Genomic DNA, 25,981 nt, shown 5'->3' on the forward strand with positions numbered 1-25,981 from the left:
TCACCAAACTGCCAAAAGGTCTTAATTGGTCTAAATGCCCAAACCGGTGAAAATGACCAATCCATCTCGCATGTCCAAACCATTCCAAATCACCAAACTACCAAATGGCCTAAGCCGGTCGGCCCATTTCGCTAAGTTAGCTCTTCTTACATATTTGTTTTTTCAAAAAACTGAAGGATTATCTTATTGATAGCCATTCTGTCACTTAATTTTTTCTGTTTTTGCTCACACTGCACTCAGCTATGAGTTACGTTAATTAGCCGAAGGTATCCTAATAATATAAGCTCCCAGCCTCGTTAGGTTTCCTTGTCACATTAATTTATTGATTAATATAATTAATTTAATTTAACTTAATTTATTAATTTAATTTCTTTTGTCAAGTTTTGTTTATGACGCATAATGTTTGTAAGTGAAATAAACAATAAATGAATAAATAAAATGCAAAATGCATCTCACCTACATTAAAGGTCGTATCTAAACCCTAAACGCAGTTCCCATAACCAGCTTACAAAAACCAGCGGGTAAACTGCTTTCCTGATGTGCACTTGACTTTCCCCGGAATATAGTTAGAAGACCTCACACAAACGCTGGATTCACTAACTCGGTCAGAAACTGAAGGAAAACTTTCAGCGAAATAACGGTATAATTAAAATTGGTCTGATGCAGAAACTTAGGGGTAAACGTCATGCTACCAAGAATCGTCTGAAAAACGGTTCATTCACCTACTAAAGAAAAATACAGAAGACGCGAAGGAACTGAAAACGAGAAGTTCGTTGAACTTTTCTTATGCGGGAAAATTGCAAGTCTACGTTGTGTTTTCCTAAGTTAACTATCAACCTTTAGACCTGGAAAACCTCCGATCATATGCATCTATATTGCATTTCTCACTAAGACGTTTCTGATGTATGCGGGAAAATTGCTGATGAAAGTCAATTTTACCTTGTGTTAACCGTCGGCATTTAGACCCCAAAAGCCTCCCACAAACACTGCATTTATCCGCTCGGGAAAACTACGGTAAAGGTGGCGGAAAACGAGGTGTTCAACAGAACTTTTCCTATGCGGGATAATTGCTAGTCAACGTCAAGTTTTCCCGGTATTAACCGTCAACATGTAGACCGGAAAACCTTCCGACAAATACTGAATTTACCTCCTCGGGAAAGCTACGGAAAACGCGTAGGAAAACGAGGTGTTCAATACAAGTTTTCTAATGCGGGAAAATTGCTAGTGAACGTGTAGTTTTCTTGGTGTTAACCGTCAACATATACATCCGAAAAACCTCCGACAAACACTCCATTTACCTGCTCGGGAAAATTACGGTGAAGACGTATGAAAACGAGGTGTTCAATAGAAGTTTTCTAACGCGGGAAAATTGCTAAAGAACGTGTAGTTTTCCTGGTGTTAACCGTTAGCATTTAGACTTGGAAAACCTCCCGCAAACACCGCATTTACCCGCTCGGGAAAACTACGGTGAAGGCGTATGAAAACGAGGTGTTCAATAGAAGTTTTCTAATGCGGGAAAATTGCTAATGAACGTGTAGTTTTCCTAGTGTTAACCGTCAGCATTTAGACTTGGAAAAGCTCCTGCAAACACTGCATTAATCCGCTCGGGAAAACGAGAGAAAACGCAATGGAAAACCAGGTGTTCACCGGCGTTTTTCAAGAGCATGAAAACAGTGAATTAGCTTCATGTTTTCCTGGCGTTCACACAAGGAAAACGCCGAATTAACAGAACGTTTTCCGATATCAGAAAACGGACGGCTAATCCAGGATTTATCTGGTATTCACCATTTGGTAAAATTAACGGTGAACGAGGCTTTTCTTGCCGTGTAAGAGAATTATTTTTCATGAAATTAGGCCAACTAAAGTAATGATGAAGCTTTTAATATATTATAGTAATTTTCAAGTCATGTAACTTTTTATTCGTTTGAAAATTGGTCAGAGCATTCAAACATAAAGCACTAGTTAAAGATATTCCATTCTTTTTTTGAAGAAAGCCGCTGCGAATTACAAGACTTGAAACGCTCCCTAAATGAAAACATCGGTGGTGAAGAACTCTTTCTATATTAATTCACACCGGATTAGTTTCTTTTGTTCATTGTTGCCTAACTGGTTGCCAATACCTCGCTTTAGTTTTAGTCCTTAAATCTTGTCATATTTTGTAACCGTCACTTCTGAAGATGTGTGTTGCAGCGCGCATTTTCAGCTTTTTAACTGGTCTTTACTGCAGTCTCTCTCTATACCATGCGAAACCTGTTTGTTATGTTTCTAGCTACGAATTAGTTGTCTTCAAGCAATCAGTTTTAAGTAAGACATTTCGCAATCGGGGTCCAGCAATATAAGCTTAAGTTGAACTTCCCATGAAAGTGAATAACAACTGAAACATGCTGTAAACGGCCGTTACAAGAAATGCCTTAATATATATGCTATTGCTTGCTGTTGTATTTGGGGGCGGGGCATAAGATATACGTTGCACTTGCTGGTCTCGTAGTTAAGACCAATAAAAATTGAACTTTGCGGAATTCTACCCCCAATACGTCAAACTTACAACGTATGCGACAATCAATGTGATATTTATATAATGCTAACAATGCGCCGGAAGTATGCGCCGGCCTTACTTACATTGGAAGAGACGCGACCGAGATCCCAGAAATAATAAAAATAATAATAATAAAAACTTTCGCAATAGAATGTTATTGTTTAAGCAGAGTTTTCAATCTTAATTTCTCAATTTTAATTTTTTGATATAATAATGACGCATAATATGTGTTAATTTTTTTCTGCTAGAAAGGCTTATATTGCCACTGTCATCTAATATGTCACGTAAATAGCATTGCCATATAACTATGACTCTGATTGACTCTAGATGTCTAGATGTCTCAACAACCTCGTTATCATTACCCTTGCTTCTCACGAGAAAGCACTGGGTACGAGTTGTGTCCTGCCTAACTGCCAATCATATCTCTGTGAGAGAGTTGTCAGTGAAAAACAGCTCAAACTTTGGTCGCAAATTAATCTCAGAAGACCCCCATGGAGCTGATAGCCAGAACTCGGGTGTAAACCAACAATGAAACTGAAACTTTGGCAAATTACATAAGTCTGCATAAGGGATTTGTGTGTACATTTAAGGACAATCGGCGAAACACTATTTGGGTGAAAATATTCGTTTCTATAATATTTCAGACGTCATTGAATTAGTGTGCCTCAAATTAAAAAAAAAATAATAAATAAATAATTAAAAAAAAAAAGAAAAAAAAACACTCCGTAGGGAAACACTCTGTTGAGACAAAACCCTTATGCCGCTAGTTAGTGGGATTGATTTCGAGAACTTTCTAATTTTGCTGAGGTCATGTGAAAACGAACTATACAGATTGTGATTTATGAAGTGTGGTTGCATTTATTATTTTATTCTTTTTTGGCTCTGAAAAAGTATGATTTAACTTATCAAAAGAAACGCAGAAACCTGTGTGTATTAACTAAAGATCATTATGAACGTTTAATCATGTATTGATTATGATCTATTGATATCATTATATGACTGTGACATAACTCGCGATCCGTTGTAATTGGCTGATGGCAGGCCAATTTATCGCTATTTTTGATATGCACTGCAAAACAAATTTATTAATGCGCGCGCGTTCGTACCCCACTCAGTCATACTTTCAACGAGTATTAGACTACGAGTAGTTCCCCTTTCGCTTAGTCCGCCTAGTCCGCTTAGTCCGTCGAGCGAGACCGTAAATAAACCGCGAGAAAAAAACGGCCGCGTGAACTCGCGCGGCTATTTTCTTCTCGCGGTTTTCTTTCGCGTCACGCACGACGGACTAGGCGAAAGAGGGACTACTTGTAGTCTAACACCATATGCAACCGTCAAATATAACAAATCCTGATACGGCCTTACTTTCAGTTAAAACATTAATTCATTCGTTTTTCACAACTCGTCAATTTGTTTATTTATTTACGCATTGCCATTATATATTATGTATTCAACTGTTACACAAAACATGTGAAACCAGATTACACTGTAGTACCTGGAATTGATCTGTTCAGAAAACAGAGACAAACAACTTCATGTTTGAGCGTGAGGGACACGAGTGGACAGACGGAGAAGATTGGTCGCTCGAGCAATCTCAGAAGGCAAATCGATCTCCTAAAATATGCTACTCTGAATAGGGTAACCACCTAACCTAACCGAGGTGGTTTGTTCGTCTCTATGACCCCTAGAGCTATGTCAGCTGGGGTCCTGCACTCCTGTTAGGATCACCCATGTCCAACAGTGCAAAAGGTAAACATTAGATGAAGAGTGATTCCTCGGTCTTCCGAGTTTGGCGCAGGGTTAACGACCTTGCCTCGTGGAACAATGCAGGACAAACTGGCCGGCGATGTCACCCCTTGGGCTGTATTGACGCCCTGAACTAAATAGGGCGAATTGACTAGAAGCTGTTTGGTTGAATGATAGCCCCCAAGCATCGGACTAACATCTTGTGTCAGAACGTGAGAACTATGGCAAAAAAGGAAGGGCAGCAGAAGTGGCCAAGTAGCCGGGATAATATAGAATAGAAGTGCCAGAGACAAAGGAGAGTAAATGGAAATGGATGGTCTCATAAACACTGCAAAGTAGAGAGACAGTGATGCACGTGGGAGACGAGAGGAGGTGCCACAAGAAAACACTATAGTGAACACAACAGCAAATAGAGCCAATAACCACTGATCAGCAAGAGGATTTTTTACGGGTCGAGTTCACACAAAACGCAAAGAGTTGACGATGGTACAAGTATATACGCAACCCAATGAAGGGACGAACGAGGAAAAGCTAAAAACATTGCATTTCTACTCAGTTTCAGTAAGCTTCAGGGCAATGTGTTCACAGACACGACAGAAGACACAAAAAAAATGTTGTGATGGACGATCTGAATACAAATATAATAAAAGAATAGAATAATATTGGTGGAACAGCATAATAAAAAATTAAAGACGTACAGAGATGCTTCAATTGCAAAGCAGAGCAAGCGATGGGTAGGGGACAAAATAGTTAAAATCAGAGAAAGGAAAGAGGCTTGATTTATTAACCATTCCATTAAACTTACAGATCTTGCAGAGGTTATTCCAGCTCACCTACTTTTCGATTCACTGGAAATATTTAAGAAAGCATCCGGCTTAACGATAAATTTTACCAAAACTACTGAAGGTATGTGCATGTGGATTGGGTCCTCTAGGAAAAACAAAAAACAAAAAAAAAAAACATTTAATTGGTATTAAATGGCCAAGATAGTCAATTAAGACCCTTGTATACTCATGATCAAAAGTTACTGCTTGAAAAGAACTTCATTGAAAATCTAGACAAGATAAAGAAGCTAATTATTTCTGGTTCTCTAGAGGGTTATCTATTTATAGTAAAGTTGTCATAATTAAAACTTAATTTATCCTTGAGTTTGTCCATGTAGCTTCGTAAATTAATGCCAATCCCGAATGGCGTGGTCAATGAATTGAATCGATTACTGTATAAATTGTTATGGAACGGCACGAACAAAGTTACCAGATTATCAACAATTAATAAGTTTTAGAAGGGTGGATTGAGAATGATAGAACTGGGATATATGATGAAAAATCCTTGCGTCTGGCCTGGTTAAAAAGGATATTCAGCGAAAATGTACGTGGAAAAATTATTTTCCCACATCTTCTGGTTAAATTAGGAGAACTTTTCTTTTTCAACTGCAACTTTGACATTAAAGATTACACCATCAATTCTCTGTTTTATTCCGAATTTTTAAAGTGATGGTCAAAGTTTCGTGAAAACTTTTCGTCAACTAAGGATTGGTGTAACATTATATGGAACAACAAAGAAATTCGTATTAACAGTTCCCACATCTTCTACAGACACTTCTTTGATTATGGTATATATAGTATTGATAAGTGATTTGTTGTTTGATTTAAATAGCACTGAATTGTTTAACAGAAAAAAAAAAAAGTTCTTACCTGGGCCGGCCTTAGTCATGCTGCACTCCGTGAGTTCAAAAATAATATGATTCCAGCAATTTCATCCTCTTTGGTTATTAATAATAAAGCTTTGATATCACAAAGTAAAAATCAAAACATCGTTATTCGTTGTTAATAAATGAATTTCTTAGTGCCTTCAACAAGTTGCAAGACGAATTTCATTTCTTCATTACGTCTTTACAGAAATGTTTTATGCTTCCACATGAAGTCGCACTTGAGCCTTATGTTAAGGCTTTTCAATACAAGGTGCTTAATTCTATCCTTTATACCAATACTGAACTCTACAAAATTCGCTTCAATACTTGTAATAAATGCACCTTTTGCCAATCAGATTCAGAAACATTTCATCACCTTTTGCATAGTTGTCCTCACTGGAAAGCTTTCTGGAATGAATTTGCATCATGTTGGTTTTCCATTGCAAAGGAGAGAATCAGTCTTAATAAAAAGATATAATTGCAGGTATTTCAACAAGATTATGTCACTTACTCTATATTGCACGTAATAGCAAAAAAAATCAAACAAACAAACAAACAAACAAACAAAAACAAAGAAAGAAAGAAATTTTAAGAGAAAAATGGGCGGCAATTCAAATATGAGAGAAGGATGGGGGAGAGGGGGGAGGGGTTGGGGATTAAGGGTATATGTTAAGTGATTCTCTACTTCAAAATCCACGTCATTCATCTGCTTTTTTTTCTTCTTCTTCTTTTTTTTTTATATCTAATGAATACCCCTTGTAACAATGATGTGTTTTTGCTTTGATTTTGATTAGTTTTGATTTTTGTAACTAGTCTAAGTATTACTTGTTTATGTAGATATTGTAAAAAAGCTTGTAATATATATGTCTTACAGCATTTAAGAGGCCCTGCGCCTAAGAAACGACCTATAATTTCCGGCTAAAAAATAAAATCGGCCGATTTTTATCTCCCAAGTAGAGATTACCGAATACTATTTAAAAATGAATTTCTTTTGTTTCAGTTTCGCTTTAAACCAAAAATATCGAGCCGCAAACTTTTTCCGTCTGATAGCAGCAAAATCAGGCCGAAAATAAGGCCCCGCAAAATACTGTTCAGAAATTACTATCGCAACGCAGAATAATGAGAAAACTACACAGTGTTGAAGAAAAAGGCCTTTTAATGCAATATCATTCGATAAACATCAAAAAACTGCCGAAGCGATTAAAATATAAAGTTTCAAATGTTGCATACTAAATTAGATGGAGCGTTAGAGCTGATTTTAAAATAATTATTTCTCAAATGTCCAACGCTGTTGAAAGCAATCACAGTGATGAATTAGACATTGGAGGGATACACATCACGTCTCTGGAAAACCATTTTTTGGCCAAAGTATATTGACCTTGTACAAAGCGTTCAAAGTTACCGTGTTTACCGTTATCCTGCTACTTCGGCGAAACACTTTTCTTTTGGCAATACGGCCGTGGATAGCGTGTTAAACGCCACTTTAAACCTTGCTAGGCATTCAAAGACCATCCCGAGTAGAAGGATGTAGAATTGAAAGAGAATGGAAGATGAAAAATACGCAGAAAAAGAAAATAACTCGAAATTACCATCTGCTAACGAAAGTTGAATCTGGAAAATGTCGTCGTGTGACAGCGGTCATTGACGTCATTTGTCACGTCAAGTCGCAAGAGCGTGGGAAAACGAGTCTGCAATGTCCTTTCGGCGGTCAGCGGCTAGGGATCTAGTCGTGACCCCATAACTCAGATCACGCTGCGGCCAAAACGGTGTGGCGGTTGGGGAAGTTTTTCTTTTTGAGTGACCATCATTTGTGAAAAATAACATAACATTGTTCCACTAAACGTTTTCTGGTCGGGAAAAATTGTTTCCCTATTTCTGCATTCGTTTGGATTCCGCCGCTATTTGTACAAATGACGTCAATGGCCGCTCTCACGCGACGACATTTTCCAGATTCAACTTTCGTTAGCAGATGGTAATTTCGAGTTATTTTCTTTTTCTGCTTATTTTTCATCTTCCTGTCTCTTTCAATTCTACGTCCTTCTACTCAGGATGGTCTTTGAATGCCTAGCAAGGTTTAAAGTGGCGTTTAACACGCTATCCACGGCCGTATTGACAAAAGAGAAGTGTTTCGCCGAAGTAGCAGGATAACGGTAAACACGGTAACTTTGAACGCTTTGTACAAGGTCAATATACTTTGGCCGAAAAATGTTTTTCCAGAGACGTGATGTGTATCCCTGCAATGTCTAATTCATCACTGTGATTGCTTTCAAAAGCGTCGAACTTTTGAGAAATAAGTGTTTTAAAATCAGCTCCAACGCTCCAGCTAATTTAGTATGCAACATATTATGGGGCGCCGTTTGTAAATTTATTATTTAGACCGAATTTATGCCATTTTGCCCTCATTTATAAATAATTGGAAATGCCACAAAATTTGTTTAGAAATAAGACACAAGAACTTGTCCGTTGATATGTAAATAGTTATTTTAGGTACGTCCTGATTTATAAATAATCTTTTACCATAGAGTTATTATATATAAATAACAAACTAAACAACTTCAATTATTTATAAATCAGGGCATCTCTAAAATAGTTATTTACATATCATAAAGTTTGTAAATCCCATTATTTATAAATAAATTACTTCGCCGGGAGTGTAAATTCATTATTTAGAAATAATAAATTTCACCTCGCCGAGTGTAAATTTATTATTTATAAATAATGAACTTCGCTGCGTGTGTAAATTCATTATTTAGAAATAATGAATTTCACCTTGCCGAGTGTAAATTTATTATTTATAAATAATGAACTTCACTGAGTGTGTAAATTAATTATTTAGAAATAATAAATTTCACCTCGCCGACTGTAAATTTATTATTTATAAATAATGAACTTCTCTGAGTGTGTAAATTCATTATTTAGAAATAATGAAGTTTCACCTCGCCGACTGTAAATTTATCATTTAGAAATAATGAATTTAACCGTGTGTGTAAATTCACTATTTAGAAATAATGAAGTTTCATCTCGTCGAGTGTAAATTTATTACTTAGAAATATTGAACTTCACTGAATATGTAAATTCATTATTTAGAAATAATGAAAGTATGAATGGCTGACCCAGCGTCTCTTGCCCGATCGATTTCGGAGGTTGTTTCTCGCGCTATAAGTGAGACAGTTTATGCTGCCCTTGCTCAGGTAGGTATGCAGCCTGAAATTCAGCAGTGGCGGATCTGGATGATGGGCCCGGGGGCCCGTTCCCCCCACCCCACGCCTCAAATATCTATTATGTCGTTCTTATTCGCTCAACAATTCGGCAGCTCACACTGCAACAGGAACAACTACTCAAAGGCCGAGGTAACAGGTAAATTTTAAGAAAAGAAACTGCTGCACGAAGAAAATAAAAATCGCTTGGCGTGTTAAGTGAAAGGTCTGATTTCTATTGAAATAGACCTTTTTCGCTTGGGCGGTTTGTTGTTCCATTACAGACCACGTGATATTCTCTAGAGAATTGTTCTTTTATTCATCTAAAAATTATTTTTTCATATACGCGCAACTATTTGAAAATTTGAAAGGAAGAATTCTCAAGAGTATCATCACATGGTCTGAAATGGGGCAACAAACCGCCCAGTCGAAAAAGGTCTATTCAACAATGGTTTAAACGTAAATTAATTTAGCTTTCTACGTGTACGATCTTTGGACTTGCCTGGAATAGACATGTCTAGCCGTGACTTGATCAAGCCAAACAAAGTGTGTCACACAGCTATCCGTCCAAAGGTCACAAAGGTCACAAAGAATTTAACCTGCGAGCAGGCTCACGTTTGAGTCAAACGCGAGAGTGACGAAGAGGAATAGCGATCGGCGGGAAAGAGGCGCCAAGAAGTGACTTTCTCCTCTTGCGGCTTCGCCCGTCGATTTCTCGCTCTCAGCTACGCCGAGCGCGTTTGTGCTCCAACGTGGGCCTGTTCGCAGGCTACAAAAAATTATTTAAGCAAGTAAATACATTATTCGATTTCCCGATTTTAAAAGCTCTGCATTTTCTTCATGCAGCAATTTCTTGTCTTAAAATTTACCTGTTACCTCGGCCTTTGAGTAGTTGTTGTTGTTGTTCCTGTTGCAGTGTGAGCTGCCGAATTGTTGAGTGAATAAGAACTACACAATAAATATTTGAAGCGTGATTCTCGCTTAAACGCAATTATTCAAAATAAGGGGGGGAGCCCCCCCTAGATCTGTCACTGCTGAATTTCAGGCTGCATACCTACCTGAGCAAGGGCAGCATTAACTGTCTCACTTATAGCGCGAGAAACAACCTCCGAAATCGATCGGGCAAGAGACGCTGGGTCAGCCATTCATACGTTCATTATTTCTAAATAATGAATTTACACACTCAGTGAAGTTCATTATTTCTAAGTAATAAATTTACACTCGGCGAGATGAAACTTCATTATTTCTAAATAATGAATTTCTAAATAATGAATTTACACACACGGTTAAATTCATTATTTCTAAATGATAAATTTACAGTCGGCGAGATGAAACTTCATTATTTCTAAATAATGAATTTACACACTCAGAGAAGTTCATTATTTATAAATAATAAATTTACAGTCGGTGAGGTGAAATTCATTATTTCTAAATAGTGAATTTACACACTCAGTGAAGTTCATTATTTATAAATAATAAATTTACACTCGGCGAGGCGAAATTCATTATTTCTAAATAATGAATTTACACACTCAGTAAAGTTCATTATTTATAAATAATAAATTTACACTCGGCGAGGTGAAATTTATTATTTCTAAATAATGAATTTACACTCCCGGCGAAGTAATTTATTTATAAATAATGGGATTTACAAACTTTATGATATGTAAATAACTATTTTAGAGATGCCCTGATTTATAAATAATTGAAGTTGTTTAGTTTGTTATTTATATATAATAACTCTATGGTAAAAGATTATTTATAAATCAGGACGTACCTAAAATAACTATTTACATATCAACGGACAAGTTCTTGTGTCTTATTTCTAAACAAATTTTGTGGCATTTCCAATTATTTATAAATGAGGGGGAAATGGCATAAATTCGGTCTAAATGATAAATTTACAAACGGCGCCCCATAACATATGAAACTTTATATTTTAATCGCTTCGGCAGTTTTTTGATGTTTATCGAATGATATTGCATTAAAAGGCCTTTTTCTTCAACACTGTGTAGTTTTCTCATTATTTTGCGTTGCGATAGTAATTTCTGAACAGTATTTTGCGGGGCCTTATTTTCGGCCTGATTTTGCTGCTATCAGACGGAAAATGTTTGCGGCTCGATATTTTTGGTTTAAAGCGAAAGTGAAACAAAAGAAATTCATTTTTAAATAGTATTCGGTAACCTCTACTTGGGAGATAAAAATCGGCCGATTTTATTTTTTAGCCGGAAATCATCGGTCGTTTCTTAGGCGTAGGGCCTCTCAAGTAATGACAAAAAAAATAACCAAGAATGCGTTAGAAACGATCGAACTGACAGAGAATGTATGATTGCAATATTGTGATTATATGCTGTCTGCGTTGAAGACTGAAGTTGCCTGATCGATCCCGCGCACGCATTGTGTGCGTAAAAGTTGCCCTGTCTAGTTAAGTAACTTAACGTAATGGTTACAGTTCATCTCTGTTTTTTTGCCGCTCATTTTGTGACCGTTATACATCTAATAGAACAGGAGACCAGTTAAGCAATTAAATTATCCAGTTGGATATTCATCTAAAAGAAACAATTCTGCAATGTGGAGAATCTCTCTAAAATTGCTACAAAATATCGTTATGATCTATTTATTTTAATTAGCATGGTTATTACAGGCATAAGGCGAGCTCAATCCCTCTATTTTGTTTTATTTTATTTTATTATTTTTTTTACCCTAATATAATGGTAACAAGTAACCGTTCATAAATGTTTTTTCTTTTAGTTGATCCCTGCCATGGATACCTCACTTTTAACGCTACCGACAGAAACCTGGCTAATATAAACCAACCTCATGCCCCGCACTGCGACAGTTTTCTAGGAACTGACTGGTATCGTTTCCAAGGAGCTGCAGGAACAAGATTGCCGACTCAATGTCCAACAATAGGAAGTGAGTTACCATCATATCCAGTATGGTTGAATGTTATGGAAAACAGATTGCCACGCAAAGGAGAAGGCGTAAAAGAAGGCATCATTGTCTGCCTTCCTTTGGTTCCTGATTGTTGCACACACCATTTCAAAATAGGAGTCAAGAATTGTTCCTCCTACTTGGTCTATAGGTTGCATCGAATACCAAGGTGTCCGTACCGTTACTATGGCACTAACTAAACCAAGCAACTACGGCCTCTTTTTTTTTTTTAAATACAGCCGTTTCGAGGAAGGTTGTCCTAGGGAAGCACAAAGCGTATAGGCAACAATACCAAAAGATATCATGGGTAGAGGTGGTTCCTTATGGTTGCTCGTGCTAGCTCACGGTGATTTTAATTTTCAGCGAGAAGGAAGGATAAATCACAGATACAAGTATATATTATGTTTCCCTTTATCAGGCTGAAACACTGTGAAGCGTTGGCCAACGATCACTGACAGTAATTTATCTCGCCATTAGTTGTCGCGTATTGCACAGGCCTTCAAATGATTCCCAAATTTTACCGCAAGCGTCGCCATAAAAGAAGAAATTCTGGATTCAGAAATTTGGACAGTGGATTCAAATAATATAGTGAATTTGCACTTGCGAGGAAAAATCTAGCTAAACCACAATTTTCGAAAACAGGATCATGCGCAGGACTGTACAGTACGTCTTTATGCTTTTGTAGGACAACATTCCTCGAGACAGCTCGGTAATGTAGAGATTACTTAGGGTAGTGGGGGAGTGGGGGGATGCCACCCCTCCCTTAAGATTTACTCTAAGGAGCTGAAAACTTTTAGCAGTTGTTCATTCATCCGAGAGGCGCGGTGGCCTCATGGTTAGTGCGCTCGTTCCCGGATCGAGCGGTCCGGGTTCGAGCCCTGGCCGGGGACACTGTGTTGTGTTCCTGAGTAAGACACTAATGGTAAAGGTAAAGGTAAAGGTAAAGGTAAACTTTATTTAGTCAGGGTGGCCCATTCAGCAATGAGGCTGATATCCAGAGGGGCCCTGGACTAAAAATATAATAATTAAAAATACAAGACCTCGTGATAATTTAAAAATACAAGATAAAATTTTAAAAATACAAGATATAAATTTAAAAACACAAGATAAAATTTAAAAATACAAGTAATAATTAAAAGTATAGAGTATAAACGAGCATGCAATAATTTATAAAAATCTAGTTCCTAGATTGAAACTTACCTCTCACAGTGCCTCTCTCCACCCAGGAGTATAAATGGGTACCGGCGAATTGTTGGGGAAACCTAACATATTGCTGGGGAGTGACATGCCATGGACTAGCATCCTGTCCAGGGGGAGTAGAAATACTCCTAGCCACTTCATGCTACAGAAACCGGGATAAGCTCCGGCAGCTTTGAGCTATCGGCTCCAAGACGTCACAGCACTTTCATTCATCCTCCGCGGAAATTTTGATAGGTCAATTGTGTCTCCATCATTTTTGGCGTTGCCATGGCAACCAAAAAATTCATGTACGTTTGGCCAAAAATCAACTTTTTTGACATAATTCTGTATTTTTTCCACTATTGTGCTTTCTATTCACTATTTGCAAAAGATTGCAGACTGGCAATCGAATGCTCAATTTCTAGAACTATTTTAACCAGAGGAATTTTTAAATTTTAATTATATCTTATGCTGGTTGCTCGTCAATTTTTAAAACACTGTTTCATCTTGTAGAGCAAGCTCAGGGCTATCTAATCAATGTTAATTTATTTTGCTTAACAGAACGAAAGCCCCGGTAAGGGGTGCCATCCACCGATTTATGTCGGGGCGGTTTATAATACACATATAATATCGGCAGGCTTCGTCTCTCTAGCAAAAGTAGTTTCTACTAAGCAATGTTACGAGGATGTCCGAAGACTATAACTTGCCAGATCTTCACCATACTCTCTTATCTAAAGATAAGATTAAACACTAAGTTAACCCTTATTGGACAAAACACAATTTATCATATAAACACCAAGGAAATACCAGGAGATCTTTCGTGCGAAAACATGTTATCTTCACATGGGAAAAGATCACCTTCGCTATAGTTACATTATAAATCGCGCCTTTCGCAGCGAAAGTGAAATTGTTTGGTATATCATTGGTGTTTATATAATAAATAGAACATTACATGGCTGCTTGAAGATACGAAATTTCTCTTCTCGTGTTGAAAAATATTTCACTCGTTCGCTGCTCTTAATCGTGAAAGGTTAGAAGTTTTCTTGGAGTAATGTGAGATTTTGTATTCCTTTGTTTTGTTTTGTTTTGTTTTGTTTTGTTTTGTTTTTTTTTGGTTAATTCAGATTTTTGTTTTTGTTTTTGTTTGTATTTCATATACTGTACATATGTATATATAGGTAGTTTAAAATACTTATTCCGGGGATTTTCCTAGTATGGCGCTGCGATGTTTTTGGTTACCTCCATCTCCTGTTTCTGCGATGTTAATCACTTTTGTTTAAGCAATTTCGTTTAAATGTAATAAATAAATAAATATTTAAATAAACAAATATTTCAATAAATAAATATTTCAATAAATAAATACATAAATAAACACATACATACATAAATAAACAAGTATTTTACAACACTGTTATATGTCTAAATTTATGAAAGTAATAATGATGTTAATAATAATAATGATGATGATAATGATGATGATGATGATGATGATAATAGGGATGGATTCATTCTGTTTATTTGCCTTTTTACTTTATATACAGTATTTACAAATGTTTCGCTCAAATATAGAGGTAAATAACCGATTCCACTGCTTACCATGCTCTTGTCGTCATGTAGCCTCGTAATAATAATAATAGTGTACATAACTATGGCCACGTCGTACTGAGATTGCTATCTACCTCGTGTACTCTTAATGGAGTCCATACCATGCCTATACAACCCTTTGAAGTCACCGTAAATAAGTCGAACGAGCCAAACAAAGCTAAATTAGAGCATGAATTGATCATTTATCATTTGATTCGCGGCACTAAGTTGGACAGGCTTAACCTCTGCGATTTCACCTAAATGACCTCACCATGTCTTTACTGTGGGTTAAATGAGCCAATCATGGTGACAAGAGCATGGTAATCAGTGGAATCGGTTATTTACCTCTATATTTCAGCGAAAAAGTAGCCCTTACGAGACATTTAATTTCAATATCTGTCTGGATTCGCAAAAACATAGCCACAGAATTTGACTTGTCACTGATAGTCTTGATACAATTCCGTCCTAGAGCTAGCTTTCCCATAAATAATGAATAAAAATAGATAAATAAATGAAACATGCGGCAAGACGTTTTCTATATTTCATGCTTGGTAAGTTTTACAAGCTCCTTTCATAAAAAAAAAAAAAAAAAAAAAAAAAAAAAATTAAAAACAAATTAACAAAAAAACACTTAATTCAGACTTTAAGTGGCAGTCCCGCTAAAAGCGGTCCACTCGACTTCGGGACCAAAAATAATTTTCCTTCATTTTTTGTCAGTGAAAAGGGTTTGACACATATATAGAAAAAAGCAATTTATTATTTTCCAACTCCTTATTTTTGCTTTGCTACGAGCCAAAATTGAATTTTGGCCGAACTGAGGTTGCCGGCCGTGATCAGAAAGGTAAAATTCACCGATTTTGTGAAGCGTGCTACGTCGCCTAAACTGCAGCTCACGGAATTTCGTTTTCATGCGAATTTTAAGTCACATTCATTACTTTGACTGACGAAATATGGAAACTTTTCGAAAAATTCTATGCTTACCAGCACTGCGTGAAAGCCAAAATATTCTAGAGTATTATAAACTCGAATATGTGATTGTGACGCTATAGAATCCTAGAGTATTCAAGCCGCACACAACACGTGACGTACACCTGGAATATTCGTGTCGAATATGGTGGAATACGCTCCGTTCATAATCGTTCGAGGATTTTCGTTAAAGTATACCACACATCTGTCGTAATCCTAGAGTATGATGGCGAACCCTTTAATTTGTAAAAAGAACTTTATAAAAGAAAGTAACAGTTCGGGTGCATAGTATTCTCTTGCAAGCAAAATTTAGACTATGAATTCAAAGTATATGCGATCTGCGCGTGTATACGTTTATCCTCGAATACGTGATCTTGACGCCAAAGCTACAGAATTCTAGAGTATTCATGGCGTGTACAACCGTGTCGTGGACCTGGAAAATTCTTATCGAATATGGGCATACGCAGGAGCACGACCGTGTATTCGTTCGTTGACCAGAACAATTGTACTCTTTTGGTTCATGTTGTCGGCGCAGCGCATGTGTTTTGCTTGAGTCAAGAAATTTACACACTTTGTTGTAACTTCGAATTCCACTCATTCGGTTTTGACCGACGTTTTCGGGATAATCACTACAAAGGGATTTCTCTTTAGTTGTGTGACCCGTCTCGTCTGAAGTGGTTAACACAGCACGAAACCACAAATTGGACACTACGGGATACGGAAAGTTCCGCAAAGTTAAACTGAGTAGAGACACGTAAAGCTGCGCAAAGTTTGGTTAGTAGGAGAAATCAAGTTCGTTTCGGAGAAGTTTTGGTGTATTCAGTGGAGAAAGCCCCGAGACCTTCAGACAAATATCTCTTCTCTGTGGGATGAGTTTAACTCCGGAGCCCGCAGGGCAACGAAACTCCTAAATAACGGCCCAATAGCTTCCTCAGTCGATTCCCTGCCATCGTATCAACATTGCATTACATTTGAACAAGAAATCACAAAATGTATTACAGAAAACACCTTAATCAGATTTTTTCCTAGAGGTTACTTTTGAAACGAAATTGACCTTAAATGTGTTTCGAAACGACTTGAAACGAAACGAGAGAAACGACCTACATCAGCATTCTGATCATGAGTGTCCGACCTTCAACAAGCACGGATCAGCGGTTTTCCACATTAGATACCAGGTTCTCTCGGTTCTCGCGCCATTTTTTTGGCGTCCTTTTTGAAAGGTGTGAGATGTTGAAGCTTGCATCGATCTCTTGGTCCTTTTTCACTGTTTAAAAACTCTACTTTGGCGGACAAAATTCAGTTTACCTTCACTTCTTCTCTGTGCACGATTTCAAGCAGTTTTTGGTGGCATACAGCTGGTGAAAACATCGATACATACGGAGGTACGAGTCAACAACAACAGGTAAAACGCAAGCCATTGTTGTCTTCCCGCGTTGTCTTGTACGTACGAGTAAGTTAAGCTTAAGTTTCCAGGGTAAAGTTCAGTTGTAATGTTTGCTTAAGATGTATGGAATTGCCACTGGTTGTAAATGTTTCTTTATCAAGCAGAAGTTATACACTGGAAGTAAATGTAACCTTGATTTCAAGAGGGACAGCAATGGGAATGATGGTGAATTAAACCATTAAATCAAACTACTGTGTAAAATTTACTGATTGATTTATTATGATATTTTCCTTAGTACCGGAAGCTTGATTTGAGGTTTCCCAGTGTGGATTTACACATAAACTTAACTAACCTTTTATGCGTATTGTATTTTAATCATAGGATGAAGTAAAATTGGTGATGCCTTACATGTATGTATAATCCCTGGCCTCCTTATTTGAAGAAAAAAGGAAAACCTGTGAGGAAGAACCCTGGCTTACAAGATATATGTATGTATTAATGACTATTTAGGGGGCCATGGAGACTTTTTAAGATTTATTTTTGTAAGAGCTTTTGAAAAATTGTATTGGCAAGTAAATTTTGGCATTTCACTAGTCAGTCTCTATATATTTTATATATAAACAAGGTGATTTGCATATCTGTTTTCAGAGTGCTCAGTAGTAAACTAGAGCGTGATTATAACAGATGACGAACTGAGCAACTGTAGATCTGACTTGACATTTTATTACTATTTAGTTTCGTAGCACACAACTTGTGTGCAGCACTCATGAGATAAAATTGCCAAATGTGAATTTACATCATTACACTGATTTGAAATACACACGCAACCATTGGAAATACGATAGCTACAATAAGTGAACGCTTTTACAAAAAAAAGGAAAATTGGAAATTATAGATAAACACTGTTACTATTGTGTAACAACAGAAGCTTTAAAAGTTAAAATTTAGCATTTTTCAGGAAGAATTTGTTTGCATGTCTACATGAAGTTATCAGTTCATTCCATTTATTCAGAGAGGCTAACTCAGGTTTACAAAGGTACTTCTCCCAGAGGCATAGGCTACATTGATTTGAAGTGGGGCTATAAGTCAGTTGGAGGTTGCCCCATATAACCCCGCTTCAAATTGATGTAACCTATGCCTCTGGGAGAAGTATTTTATTGTTTGTAAACCTGAGTTAGCCTCTCTGAACAAACAGAATGAACTGATTAGATAACTTCATGTAGACATGCAAACAAATTCCTCCTGAAAAATGTTAAATGTTAAATTTGAAATTTTAAATCTTCTCTTGTATTTCAATAATAACAGAGTTCATTCCTAATTTCCAACTTTCCTTTGTTTTGTAAAAGCATTCGCTTATTGTAGCTATCACATTTCCAATGGTCGCTTGTGTATTTCAAATCAGTGTAATGATGTAAATTCCCATTTGGCAATTTTATCTGATGAGTACTGCACACAAGTTGTGTAGTACGAAACTAAATAGTAATAAAATGTCAAGTCAAATCTACATTTGATCAGTTCGTCATCTGTTATTTTATATATACATTATATTAAGGTACATGTAAACCCTGTTTCATTGATGACCACTACAAAATTCAAGACAATTTGCTATAGTAATGTCAAACTACAGTGAAACTTTGATACAATGAAGTGCCAAGGAATTGGCAAAGTATGTTCACTATAACAGGGTTTTGTATCAAGGTTCTTTTCCGTATAGTCTACTATTACTGGGGCCATGAAAATCATTCGTTATACTGAGGACCTTGTTATATAGAGGCTCCTTAAATCGAGGTTCCACTGTACTAACCATATTCCTTCCAAAGGTAAATATTGAAAATTGAATTTTATTACTCATTTAGGTTATTAGCCTAAGGAGGAATTTGTTTGCATGTCTACATGAAGTTATCTAATCAGTTCATTCTGTTTGTTCAGAGTGACTATTAGCCACTCATTTCAGGTTAAGAGCTGAAAATTCAGAACAATATTGAATTTGATACTCAAATTTTGAGTGGATTAATTAATGCATAAAAAGTTTGCACCATATCTAGCAAAATATGAAAGACTTCTAGAGCTTGCCTACCTTTGTCAGTGCAAAATGAAACATAATCTGTACTTTGTTTGCACTGTAAACTTGATTAATGTGCAACACAACTCTCTCTTCTCTCAAAGGCATCTTAAGTATGTTTTTGCATGCACTAGAAACCCAGGTGCTTACAGTGTAGCTTTCCAAATGTGACTGTAAAACTTTTTGGTCATCAATCCTGTCAACACTTAGTGCTGATCTCAGGTCTTGATTTGAATTTTCAGCTCTTTGTCTTGAGGTTACCCTATCTCTTTCAGAGTGTCTTGCACCCACGCCATTTAGCATGTCTAATTAAAGCCAATAAAGCTGGTTATCAATCTACACGTACATCTATACCAAAAATTTGGAAATAAAATGAATTGTCAAATTTTTCAGGGTTTCTCTATGCAAGCATCCAAATCACTTTTTGAAAGCTAAGTGAAAGTGAGTCTGCCTCAAATTTTGGACAGTAGCTAGTTTATCATCCATGTCTGTTAATTTTTATTTTGAAATATTTTTTCTCTGAGAGTGATTTTTGAATGATCACTCCACCATTCTTTAATCCTGTTTTGGAAATGTTCTGAAACTTTTTACTGCGATTGAATATGGCAACACACAGGCAATTTTTTTAGTGTTTTGTGTCCAGAAACTGAGAAAGAAATAAAATTAACAAGAAACAAAGTTCACTTTGACTTGTACATGTAGCTTTCAAAATGTGATAATAATAATAATGATTTGGACGCCAGCACTAAAATGTCTGAAAAATTTGGCAATTCATTTTATTTGAAAGTCCTTGGTATAGTTTGATAGCCAGCCCTATAAGTTTTAATTTGATATGAGGTTTACATACAATGTCTACAGATTAAATCGGATGCACTACATCCCTTTTGTGTGAGACACCTCTAAAGGTATATGGTAATGTTAAGAGGGTTCCAATTGTTGAACCAAATAATAATGATGTTAGAGTGGTTTTCAATTGAGTGTCGTAAAACCAAAACCAAAACCAAAACCAATTACTTACCAATTAGACTTCTCAGCTAATCTCGAACTGTAGTAAAACCAAAACCAAAGTAATTGTCTTATTACTTTCGACACTCAACTGAAAACCGCTCTAAATATGCAAAGCAGCAATTCATTAATTCATCCCTAATTCTCTTTCGTAACATGGCAGCATCTAGTTCTAAAGTTTGCATACAAAATGTAAGTGTTTTTTAGACTGCTTCTCAGATGGTTCCTTCTGCTTTTTCATAATATAGCAGCATCTAGTTAGAAAGTTGCATGCAAAATGTTATAGAAGTGGTTTTTTAGACTTTGCTTCTCAAATGCTTCATTATGCCTTTTCATAACACAGCAGCATCTAGTTATAAAGTTTGCAAAAAAAAAAAAATGTCGTAGTGCTTTTTAAAGACTTTGCTTCTCAGATGCTTATGCTTTTTCATAACAAAGCAGCATCTAGATATAAAGTAAATGCATACAAAATGTTATAGTATTTTTTTAGGTTTTGCTTCTCAGATGGTTCCTTATACTTTTTCATAACATAGGGTCTTGGCAATGTAAATTCTACCATAGTTTGATGAAAATAAACATACACGAACAAGTAACATAAGTTTTATTATTTCAGTATTAATAAAGTATTATTTGAAATGAAATGAAGATGTCATAACGGCAGTTGTTTACTTTTTGTTGGGATAACATGCATATTGTCCCGGTAATTTTCTTTCTTTTGGGTGGGCTTTGTTAGGAATCCAAAGGAATTTAAAAGTGTGTTACACTCGGCAGTTTGAACACAGTTTGGGGGATATACAAGCTTTGGTATGGGTCCTCAGTACTTCACGTTGGCGTCAGTATTCAATCACGAACACGTTTCATACTTTACATGAGTCTCGTGTTCCAGTCGAACAGGAGACATGAATTGAAGTGTGTCGTTTGGAATACCTTAAAACCTCTCGTATGCCTCAGTATTCGAACATGAACACGTTTCATACTTCGCATGAGTCTCGTGTTCCAGTCGAACACCACAGAACACTTGACGTGTGTTGTGGAGAATACCTTAAAACCTCACGTATGCCTCAGTATTCAAACATGAACACGTTTCATACTTCGCGTGAGTCTCGTGTCCCAGTCGAACACTACAGAACACTTGAAGTGTGTCGTTTAGAATACCCTAAAACCTCACGCATGCCTCAGTATTCAAACATGAACACGTTTCATACTTCGCATGAGTCTCGTGTTCCAGTCGAACACCACAGAACACTTGAAGTGTGTCGTTTAGAATACCTTAAAACTTCACGTATGCCTCAGTAATCAAACATGAACACGTTTCATACTTCGCATGAGTCTCATGTTCCAGTCGAACACCACAGAACACTTGAAGTGTGTCGTTTAGAATACCTTAAAACCTCACGTATGCCTCAGTATTCAAACATGAACACGTTTCATACTTCGCATGAGTCTCGTGTTCCAGTCGGACGCTTCGGAACAGTAGCGTGTTGTCTGAATGAACTACGCGGTAGCGTATATTACCTGCATAAAACCCGTTCTTGACGACGCAATAAATCTTTGGCTGTAAAAAATGTGACATAACTTTCGTATTCATAGCGTGCGATTCTCGAAAATTAGAGCATACTTGACGTATTCATTAGTATTCGAAGACGTTCACGTCAGAAGTGGCGTCGTGCATCGCGTGTTCCAGTCGCAAACTCTCGAACAACTGAGAGTATTCGAAAATGTTCGAGTCATAAATGATCGCTCTATCTTCGAAGAACATCTAATGCAACATTAATCTACCAAAACGTGGCCCGTATGATTTATCGAACACTTCGAGTCATTCATGAGTATTAAATTTGAATACGGAAAAATAGGCCGGATTCCTCTAGAATATTCCAGTTGTATTTCGAGTCAGCCGTAATCGAATACGTCAGAACATTGCGGCATATGCGGCGTGCGCCGATCCGTATTCGAGCGAATTCGGGCCCGAATATCATACTCAACCTCAGAAAATTCTGAATTAAATAGGAAACCAAAAACGAAATCGGTATCCCTTAGATTTTCCAAACAATCATAGATTGTTTAAGAGCTTCGATATGGCATTCCGTGGAAAATGTGTCAAAATTTCAGACCGGCGGGCAGGCTATAAGAAACTCCATGCAAAAGCCGTACCCGATTGCCGGGTATATGATCGAAGAATTGCGTTAACCAAACAACTGACAGCTAATGAAAGAAAGAAGACGTTTTACTCGAGCGAAACGCTTCAATAATACAAATGCATCAGCGTTGCGTAGGACTAGAGAAATGTACCTTAAGCTTGGGAATCATTTGCCAAAGTTCGCTCTCGAGTACAAGAACAGCAGTACAGCTTTAAAATTAATAGGGTACTTTTTGTGCCCTCTATAAATTCAGTGTAATTCAATGTTACCTTTAAAAAGACCTCCCGGCCCGAGGAGCGTGTTTTGCCTTTCGAATCAAATTGAAAGCGCGATACCATAACCACATGATATTTTCCGCGTTGGGGTATCTGTGTGGTATGCTAATTTGATTCGTTGCCACATGGTATAAGCAGTCCGGAATATCCCGATATATTAGGACGGCTGTGTTGTCACGAAACTCACGTTTCAACCAATGCGAATGCGTGTTTTGGCTGGAGTGTTGTGTTTCACAACAAACCAAGAGATTCAAGATGGCGGACAAAGAGAGTCGCGAATACTTTCCAATGCCATGAATGCGGGCCCTCAGGAGGTGTATATTTATCTCGAATTGAGTTAAATACTGTCCAAATAATAAAATTAAAGGAAAGTTTGTGTTCGCGTTCCATGTCACACGCAATCGTGCCCAGATAACGATTATCCTCGGACCGAAGGAAGCATTACGGAACGCAATGCGAGCTAAGTTTGACGAGCTGCAGTTATCATTCTTTGGAAAGAGACGGTACAATCGGTAAGCATCTTTACTCTGCATTTTTCTAAGCACAGAAATGATCGATATGAGAATTGAGGCTTTCCTCTTATCTAGGGATTATTGGGCCGAAATCGACAGCACGCGCGTGTTCTTATATGCCAGCAAAGATAAATTGTAAATGTCCAAAATGTTATACATTTTGGCTAAATCGAGGAAATGAAATCATAATTGAAGCAGAATTTTGAATAACGCATACGAGTGAGAAATTCTTGTTCTTTTATACAAAATAAACTAAGCTAGAAAAATAGTGTTTTCAGATGTATAGATAGTCAAAAATTCCGTTAACATATTCTTTGTAAATCTGAAATTTCTCCATTTTAGTATTTATCTCAAATATTTCTTGTATCTATTTTTTGCTGTGCTAAAAGATATCATGTCTGATTTCCACATTTAAATTATGAAAGTCTACATATAACTGTTGACTTTAACAAGTTATTTACCCAAAAATATCAAAATATAATTCCTGGACAGGTTGACAAGGGAGCATTGACAATCCATCCACATGTCCCAAGGTTTTATTATATATTTATTTAAACTGATACAAAACAAACTCAGTCTCGAAAGTGAAATCCATTTTACTTTATTCACTCTTTAGGTACTCTCAACCTTGAATTTGCCTCTTGGCAGAATGCAGGACCTGAAATAAATCACAAGCGCTTAGAAGATTATTACATTGCTCACAGATGTCAATATTATTACAAATGTATTTTTCGTTTTAAAATATGAATTTATTTTGAATTTAGTTACCACATTAGTTCTCACTAACTAATTAAGAGAGTGCCCTCAAGTGGTCTGATGACTCATATGTTTTCTATTTTTTATTACATACTCTTAACCAAACTGATATGTTTCCTGTTCACGATCAATTAATGTTTTGCATTAGTTTCACAATTAGTAACTTTCAACACTCGACACTACATTCTAAGCTCTTGTACTTTTTCAGTCTTTGCTTTCATAATAGTTATTTTGCAAAAATAGTACTTTCTGGTGCATTCAAGCTTCATGGGGAGGTGGAAAGAATCATCATCTACTAGGAACAGCTGCAGTGTGTATAGGTTTTAAAAAAATGCCAAAAAAGAATACAATGCCCCCTACAAACCTTAACTTAAATGTTTGCATGGCCCTCAAACGTCTGGTAAATGAGCACAAACAATCTCCTCTACCCTTTGTGCCATTCCTTGGGATACCGATAGAATCATTTACAGGGAATCACTGCACTACCCCTGGCTTGTCTGTTTCGCTGCCACCTCTGTGCTGTAGGTGGTTTTCAACAGGCTGTTGGCTCTTCAGTGATACAACTGGGGTACACATTCGGTGAATCCACCAACACAGAGACCTCCCGCCCAAATTTGTTTAATTTCGTCCGCGTACTTAGCGACGTCTTCTTTCCTCTCTTTTCCATTTTTTCCCCACAAACTCGGTAAAGTGCCTCGAGCAGTCGAGTATGCTCTTCCATGTACTTAAGAGAGAAAAATTGAAAACAACTGTCATAAAAATGAAGGAACAATGCATTATTCAAGCCTTATAACAACAGCGGTTCAAGTACACTTGTAAGGCCTCAAATTCAAAGAGAGTTTGCAAAATACTGGCGTTGTTTACAACCGTGAAATTTGGCCTGATCAAACTTTAACAACACTAGAACCAGTAAAAAAATATAAACAGCTCAATTAAAAATACGCAAATACTATAGAAAATAACGCCTACTCTTAATAATTGACCACAAAATCGCGTGTACATCGTCGCTTGACACCAAAAAAACTGAATGATTAGAAGACAGTTCACGTTCTCTCACTACCAAAATGGCCGCTTATTCTCCTTCTCAACGTTTGGTCGCAAAAAAGTCCCGTTTAATGCTGGCTAGAGTCTATGCGAGACTGGAAACAACATACTTTCTTTGTCCGCATGAAAGGTCCGTCATTTTCCCTGCTAACAATAGCTTCGTGACGTCATGGCTGTCCTAATATATCGGGATATTCGATTCCGGACTGATAAGCGCAGACTAGACGTACTGCCTCTGCATAAATTATGCTTATTAGACCTTTATTTAGTCCCTTGGTTGAAGCGTAACACAACACTGCCCCGTGTGTCACACATTTGTGCTATCATTAAAAATACGCAAACTAGCGTATTTCCGGCTGTTGCTTGTTTCCGCCCATAGATATCTTAAATAGACGCTGAGGTAATCTTACTTGCAGTTTTGAAACCTACATTGCCAGCTGACTTCAACAGGACAGTCATGGCGGTATTTACCCCGGCGGTATTTCTTAATTTCTCGATGCTTTCTCGATGCTCCTTCTGTGCGTATCTTCAAAGACTGCACAGACTATAAACACGACCCATGGACCTGTCAGCGGGTTCGTAACAGTTCTAGGCTAAGAGTCAAACAAGACTGTCATCCGCTGCTTGGGAATCCCCTTCGCCAAAGCGGAACTTAACGTGGACAACGACTTGTGAGTCTGCGAGCCCGAGCCTGGAGCTGCGAGTCTCTTTTTGCGAGCCTCGAAAGATTCCCTCAAAAACAAAAACAAAAAACAAAAACGGCCATAATGCCCTCATGTTTTATTCCTTTTTCCGAATTCCCTACACTGAATATAAGTGAAGAGAAGTAGGGCAATGAACCGGTTTGTCAAAAATGGAACGGCAAATTCGGTCGGACCGCAATATTTAGGTCGGAGGGAACCAAAACGGACCTTCCCATTTGACTTTCGACCGAAACGTCCGGAATTTTTGGCATAATGGAAAACACCCGCAGTCT

At 37.1% G+C, this 25,981-nt stretch overlaps 1 protein-coding gene and 3 long non-coding RNA genes across 5 annotated transcripts in view; 2 read left to right on the top strand and 2 right to left on the bottom strand.

Moving 5' to 3' along the window:
- Positions 1-22,084, bottom strand: part of LOC149104673 (ribitol 5-phosphate transferase FKRP-like) — a 211,763-nt gene extending 189,679 nt beyond the window's left edge. Inside the window, exon 1 of the mRNA XM_089270951.1 lies at positions 21,796-22,084. The gene's annotated coding sequence lies outside the window, so the exon portion shown is untranslated. The remainder of the gene's footprint in view (positions 1-21,795) is intronic.
- On the top strand, positions 16,694-17,848 carry LOC149104686 (uncharacterized). The gene is made up of 2 exons (XR_016201284.1): positions 16,694-17,231; positions 17,595-17,848. It is a non-coding gene; the product is annotated as an uncharacterized LOC149104686 (long non-coding RNA).
- An 831-nt stretch (positions 22,085-22,915) lies between the features above and the next one.
- LOC149104687 (uncharacterized) lies at positions 22,916-23,969 on the top strand. The gene is made up of 2 exons (XR_016201286.1): positions 22,916-23,205; positions 23,822-23,969. It is a non-coding gene; the product is annotated as an uncharacterized LOC149104687 (long non-coding RNA).
- Positions 23,791-25,210, bottom strand: LOC149104688 (uncharacterized). Of its 2 annotated transcripts, XR_016201276.1 has the most exons (3): positions 25,116-25,210; positions 24,326-24,685; positions 23,791-23,863 (listed from the first exon to the last, which is right to left on the bottom strand). It is a non-coding gene; the product is annotated as an uncharacterized LOC149104688 (long non-coding RNA). The 2 variants fall into 2 exon arrangements; XR_016201275.1 differs by having other exon boundaries at positions 24,326-25,210.
- Positions 25,211-25,981: the final 771 nt, after the last annotated feature.

This window comes from Orbicella faveolata, unplaced genomic scaffold, assembly GCF_042242905.1.
Source record: "Orbicella faveolata isolate gen_17 unplaced genomic scaffold, um_ofav_v1 contig_34, whole genome shotgun sequence".
In the NCBI taxonomy this organism is placed as follows: domain Eukaryota; kingdom Metazoa; phylum Cnidaria; class Anthozoa; order Scleractinia; family Merulinidae; genus Orbicella; species Orbicella faveolata.